The sequence below is a fragment of the Microtus oregoni genome, unplaced genomic scaffold (assembly GCF_018167655.1).
Source record: "Microtus oregoni isolate MIOR12 unplaced genomic scaffold, Mior012 000009F_ref0000495, whole genome shotgun sequence".
Lineage (NCBI taxonomy): Eukaryota > Metazoa > Chordata > Mammalia > Rodentia > Cricetidae > Microtus > Microtus oregoni.
Window position 1 is genome coordinate 3,265,073 of NW_024543068.1, and position 6,401 is coordinate 3,271,473.

At 50.9% G+C, this 6,401-nt stretch overlaps 1 protein-coding gene across 4 annotated transcripts in view; it reads right to left on the reverse strand.

Moving 5' to 3' along the window:
• LOC121452376 (leucine-rich repeat transmembrane protein FLRT2) overlaps positions 1-5,712 on the reverse strand; it is a 92,755-nt gene extending 87,043 nt beyond the window's left edge. For 2 of the 4 annotated variants that reach the window (XM_041658492.1, XM_041658494.1), the window contains exon 1: positions 1,877-2,630. The gene's annotated coding sequence lies outside the window, so the exon portion shown is untranslated. Of the gene's footprint in view, positions 1-1,876; positions 2,631-5,352 lie in introns of those variants that run through there. The other 2 variants (XR_005974845.1, XM_041658493.1) reach the window with 2 other exon arrangements.
• Between the last annotated feature and the right edge of the window lie 689 nt (positions 5,713-6,401).

Below are 6,401 nucleotides of genomic sequence, written 5' to 3' on the forward strand. Positions count from 1 at the left end.
GTCAAAGATATTTGCAACTTGACATGACAATGTGGTACTGTACCATCAGCAGTCATTAGTAAAGATCCTTAAGGATTTTACCCTAGCCTGTTATTATTTCCTCAGGCTTCTGAAAAAAAAATGAGGAGACAAGGGAAGAAAAGTTGTACACATTCAGGGGCAAAAAACAAACAAACAAAAAAAAAACAGGTAAAACAGGCAAACGGGCAGCATTCCTTGGTGCACATATTCCCCAAAGATTGATTCCTCTCTAATATGGTGGTCAGCCAAACCACATGTATCTGGTAAATATCCTTGATGATTTAAAAGACATAATTCAGTTCCAGCATTTCAGATTCTGACCTGAAAATGCATATCCATACGGCAACAATCAAATAAAGCACTGGATAAATGCCAACCTGGCATCCTATTTATCTCCCAATTTTGGGGGAGATGCTTCTTGGCTTATTTAATAAGGTCATACCAGGTAGGACTAGAGAGGATCTCACTCTGATACGGAAGCCATCCTTCATATATTAGCTTTGGACTGGGGGGGAAGTTAGGCATAATAAATTTAGCAATAATCCTGTAAACGAGTGGACACGCTCTGAAGCTCACTGGAGCCCTGTGTGATTTAAGTAGCCTCCCAGCTGAATAGGGAGCAAAGGCTCCCATTTACAAGAGGCAATGCACAGCAGACACAGCATGCAAAGAAATCTGATAGGCACCTTGCACCCCTGGAGAAGCATTTGCCTGCATTTACAGGGATTTTCGCCTTGCATTTACTTGATTAGTTTACTGTTAGCTTAACGGGAGAGTCCCTCTATTAGAACTAATCACAAGCTCTCAGAGAGATGATTTTCATTCAGAGAATGTCCTAGGAGGTTCCAGCAGAATTAATAGTGATCATCATAATAAAAATGATACCGGGGCCCCCAGGAGCTGCTTCAAAACTCTGTAGTGTCTTAAGGGGTGGTGCTGCTGAATCTTTTCTGCCCTGGGAGCAAGCAGAAGCTGTTTTATTAGCTGAAGTGCGGGGAGCTGCTGTTCAGAACTGTGAGTGTCTTCCCTCTGGTACTCTAGCCTCCTCGCCCACATGAAGCCATTCTCAGTTCACCCACATCACTGAGCATCAAACCAAAGAAGGGGGGGGGGCTCTCTGCAACATCACTAACCCCAGGCAGTGGAACATACCACGCACATCCATATCCATCCCTCCTCTCTTTTCCCTACTATACACACACTGATCAAATTTAGACCTCCAAAGGCTAACGTATTAGCCAATTTTTATATTGTCCTTCAATGAAAATGTGACTTTTATAGTTCATATTTTATGAGAGCAGAAGATGAATGAAATTAGGGAAGACTCCAAGGATGTCAAAGGGTCCAAAGGGTCGGGCAGGGGAGAGATGTTTTTTCCACTTTGCTTTTAATATTCATATCCCTCTTTAAATCTAAGATTCAGAGAAGGCTGTGAGAAGCAGGCAAGCAAAAGTAAGCTTCCTTTCTTTTTATATGAAACAGAACTGAGAGAATGAGAGAATGAAATCCATCAATCATTTCTGTGGATTCAGGCACACTTAAAAGTCCTTGAATACACTTTCTAAATTTCCAAACTATACAGAATCAGACACCAGCTGGGGCCCAGGGTTCTCCTCCACTGAGAGTGGGGGGTCGATTTACACAGCTGCCTATCTGGCAGGAAGAAACACCAAGACACCTCCCACCCCCGCCGCCACAGGCTCCCATTCCCACCCCCAGCTAACATGACTGTCGAACCGCCAGCACTGAAAACCCATTTCTGGGACCTTGAACTTGGCCCCCAGTCTTACTTTGAGTCAAACCTAAAATATCCAAAGCCCGGGGGGAGGGGACACGGTTAAGGGTGCGCATTTACCTGCTAAGGTTTTCCAGGTCTCTCTCCAGCCCCGGGGGTAATCCCGCTCAGCGCAACGCCCTCCCCCAGATCCAAACTTTTGCTGGGTCCTCCAGGTGGCGGCGGTGACTGCTGCAATCCAGCTACGTCTCTGGCTGTGTCGGAGCTCCGGGAAGCTGAGGCCAGAGCCTCAGAGCCGTGCGCGCCTCCCGGCAGCTTACCGGCGCCCAAGCGCCCTGCTCGCCTTGCCTGTAGTCGCCTACGTCCCCTACGGAGCCGCGGCATCCTCTTCCCCCGTCCTCCGCCACCTCCGCCTCCAAGGGTCCAGCATGCCACTTTATCTAGGCTCCGGCTGCCACAGCTCCGGGTTTCCTCTCCTCTCTTCTTCCGTCTCCCCCCCGCTCTCCGCCTCGTACCCCGAATAAAGTAGGGCGGACTAGAAGGGCGGTGGAGAGCGTCCCTGTCGAGTTCGGGACTTCTCCGAGACCGAGGACCACGGGAGTCGGCCGGAGAACTGGGCGGGCGTTCGGTCGCAGCGAATGTGCGGACCACGCGCAGCAAGGCGTGCAGTTCGGGCTGAGCGGGGGCGGGCGCGGGGCTGACTCCGAGTGCAGCGTCTGCGGGGCGCGAGTCTGGAGGCTGCTCCAGCCACACTGCTGCCTTGATCGGACCGGTTCCGCTAATGTAGATGCTGAGGTCCCCACCCCCACCCCTCCTGACACCCCCGGGAGATGTTTACTGTAATGAATTCGCGGGGTCGGCTTTGCAGCTTGCACGCCCCTCCTCTCCCTCGGTCCCTCGTGCTCTGGCGCGCTCCCTCTACGAGCCCTCTTTCTTGGCCTCCCTCTTCTCCTCCCTCCCAAGCCGAGTCCCTCCCACTTCTCTGGTTTAAAGAATGCTTGGGAGGAGCCGCAGCAACCCTAAGCTTTCCAAGAGGCAAAGTCAGATGGAGCTTTTAACCCTGTCCTCCCTGGAGAGAATTACGTGCACCCGGCTAACCCAGGAATGCCAACTTGACCTAGCACAGCACCTCTCTCTCTCTCTCTCTCTCTCTCTCTCTCTCTCTCTCTCTCTCTCTCTCTCTCTCTCTCTCTCTCTCTCTCTGCCTCAGGCATCCTCCCTACCCTCAGTTTCTCAGAACGGTGAAGAAACCACCTGGTAGTTCGCCCGATGTATGTCCACGCAAGAGGAGCTATTACTTAGACTCAGAAATGATCGAAATGTAACATTAAAGGGTAAAAATACAGCAAGTCTCTCAACCAAAATGGCGTTATTTTACTGGCAGGGAACATTGGGGATGAGTTGCATCCCCAGCCCATCAAAGGTCTACTCATCAAGCTTTCTCATAAAGTTTAATTGGAGGAATTAGAGTTTGGCATCGTATATAAACAAACGTATCCATTTTCCTCTGTCACCCTGGCTACTCCTGGAAAGAGTGATGATCAGTAGATGAGCTGTCTCTAGAAATTACAATGGGCCACCGACAAGGTCCGCTTCAAAGACTGAAAACAGGCTACGTGGTTAAAATGTCCAATTGGCACACCTTTCCCACTTTGGATTCTCTTTGCAAAGGTTAAAAAGTAATCTAAGAAAGCTGAGACATATCTCTTTCATTTTTTTCCCCGTCTCTTTTTGGCAAAGGAATGGTTGCCTGGTTTGCTCTTCCATTCACTGTTGCCCATAAGTCTCCAGCCAGTTGGGATCCTGTTTTAACTAGTCTGTAGACCCGGAGAAAACTAACAGAAAAGGGAGAACAAGCACGCACCGAGCATTAGGCTGCAGTGAGGCGCGCTGTGGGTAGGGCCCCAGGAAAGGCAATTTACAAGTTGAAAGCTCGTCCTGGACCAACTCCCTCGGGATCTTCTCAGCGTTCTGGGCTGACGGCTTTGGCAAGGGCGTTGCCTGTAACACGCTGGAGATGATTTCCGGACGAACCCCAGGCGCGACCGCACTCCTTGTCCTCAGTTCAAAGTCTGAGTCACTTGGCACCACTTCCCCAATTGTTTTTATTTCCTTGCATCGCTGTTGTGTCTGCTACCTTCATGGATTTGAGCGCTTAAATCCTGGTGAGACGACTTGGAGATACGCCCGATTTGTCTCCCAGGCCACACATGGATCCACCCAAACGCACCGCGACACATGCATTCACACACATTGACACACATCGCTGAGGTACAAGAGAAGAGAGCTTGCCACTCTTGCCCTTGATAGACACCAAGGCGACTAGAAAACACATATACATAGCCTGTCTTTTTTTTTTTTTCCAAACTCGAAGTGTAGCTGACAAATATCCAGGACAGAATGGGGGCACGAATGGAGACTCTAATCCGAGGAGAAGAAATAGTGAGAGTCATCTTGGAAGCTTCTGAAGAGAAGCGCCAAGACGACAGTCGCGATTGCGGTAGCCTTCAGCAGCAACTGCCCCTGCCCAAGCCCCCCAGCAGGCAAGATGATTTATCCAAACAGCAAGTTTAGAATGCGTCCTTTCAAGACAGACAGGCTCTTTTCTAAAATGTTCCCTTCCCTGATTAGTGCAGAGACCTTAGCTAGCTCGGACCCTTCATCGTGGAGGGTTTGCAAAACAGAAGTGATTCGCGGCGGCGCTGAAAGCTCCAGGAAGAATCCTGGACTGGTAGCTTAGCAGAGGAATCTTTCCAGGAGGTCCCTAGTCTGGTGGGGACTCCAGGGCAGCTTCATGGGTCCTTGCCCTTACTGCCCTGGGCGTCTGTTCGGCCTTGCGTTCAGCGCCGGGGGGGGGGGGGGGGGGGGGGGGGGGGGGGGGATAGAAGGACCCAGATCTGCGTCCCAGGCACGCGGCGCAGGGAAAGTGATTATAGAGTTCCGGGGGACTTCTCCATCCCCCGCCGGTGAGTCAGGAAAGCGCAATTACACCAACCCTGGAACTGCCAGTCCCCAGTGCAGGAGCAGAGCAGGAAGGGTCCTTGGTTTGGAAAAATCGCACTCGATCGGAAAGAAAACAAACTAGCATCCTCAGTTTAGTAGCTAATTAATCCCGGATTTGGGGCACAGGGCGGGTAGAGGCTTCAGATACAAATAACACTTCTGGGATTCAACACGGACGGTAGGGGAGGTTGCTACTTACCGGACTTAAGAGAATCATTCTAGTGGAAATGGGAGTCTGGAGTTCGAAAAGCATGGGGGATTTAGAAAACTCCATTTAGGATCGATGTTTCTGGCAGGCAGCAAGGGAGTTTTTTTTTTTTTTTTTTTTTTCCCCACAACTCAGTCACAAAACTCCGTAGAGGACGTGGATTCGACTTGAGAGCATCCCCAAGTCGGGAAAGAAAGAGAGAGAGGGAAAAAAGCCTATATTCTTTGGTAATGTAAAGAGACAATACTGAGAACTCCCACCCGATGACCATCCACCACTTGTTCAAAAAAGGGAAAGCAATCAGTTTTCCCAGATGGCTTGGTGCCCACCTAAGAAAAGCTAGGGCAACCACTAGAAACTTCCCCTGGCTTTGCAGCCCCTTTACCTGGTGGCCTTGTCTCCTTCGCTCATCCGAATTCGACTGGGTCGGGGAGGTGGAAAGGGAAGAAACTGGCACAGCGGCAGCAGAGGGACTCCCCGGGCATGGTATTGTTTTAGGGGTCGCCGCCGAGGTCCCTCCTGCCCATTGTTGAGAACTTCCACCCTGGTCCTGAGGCTCCGTGGACGCCGTGACGGTTTCAGACGTGCTGTCTCCAGCTGCTGGAAACTCGAGACGGAGGACCAGAAAGGAGCGCACCTGGAAGCAGAGCGAGCTCTGCGTGTTGGAGAGGCCCTGCACTTGGTGTTATCTCCCAGCGCACATTCCTAGGTTGTGACAATGGATGACGCCAAACTCACAAGTGCTGGCTACCGCTTTCAACTGTACAGCTAACTGCACGGTACCCTGCGAGGCAGAACGCTTCGTTTCCCCTCCCCCTCCTTTCCCTCCTGCCGAGGAGGGAACTAGCTTAACCCTGTATTCACCCTACACTCCGGATAGAAGCTAGATTGCACTGAGAAACCGCAGGCGGTGGCTCTCCGGGTAAAAGCTTTGTTCACGTGCAGTTCCAGTGGGCGTGTGGCTGTCTAGGGGCACTCGCGTGGCAAGATGCCAGTGGCGCTCTTTCCGAGCCAGACTCAGGAATTGGGAAGGAGCCTAGCGTTTCATCCGGACCAGACCCAGCCCTCACAATCTATTTTTTACCTTCAGTTACCGGATTTATTGAAGTTGCCAGAAAAGTTGGTTTTTATTCCTTTACTTCTGCCCCCACCCCCCACCCCCCACCCCCCACCCCCGGCCCCTGGTATCATTTCCTTTCCCAGCTGCACTTTGAAGACGTGGAAATCTCTGATCTAGTTCTAACTCTTAACAGAATTCCAAGTGCAGTGCGCGAAAGGAATGGAGGAGGGCACACACCCACTCCAGGCAAATTTTAAAGAAACCACAAGGACAGCCGCCTCCCACCTATCCATCTGAGGCCAGTGTAAACTCAATGACATCACTTAAGTAAGAAAGATTAAGACACCTGAAGACCCAGTGGAGAAGAAAAAATG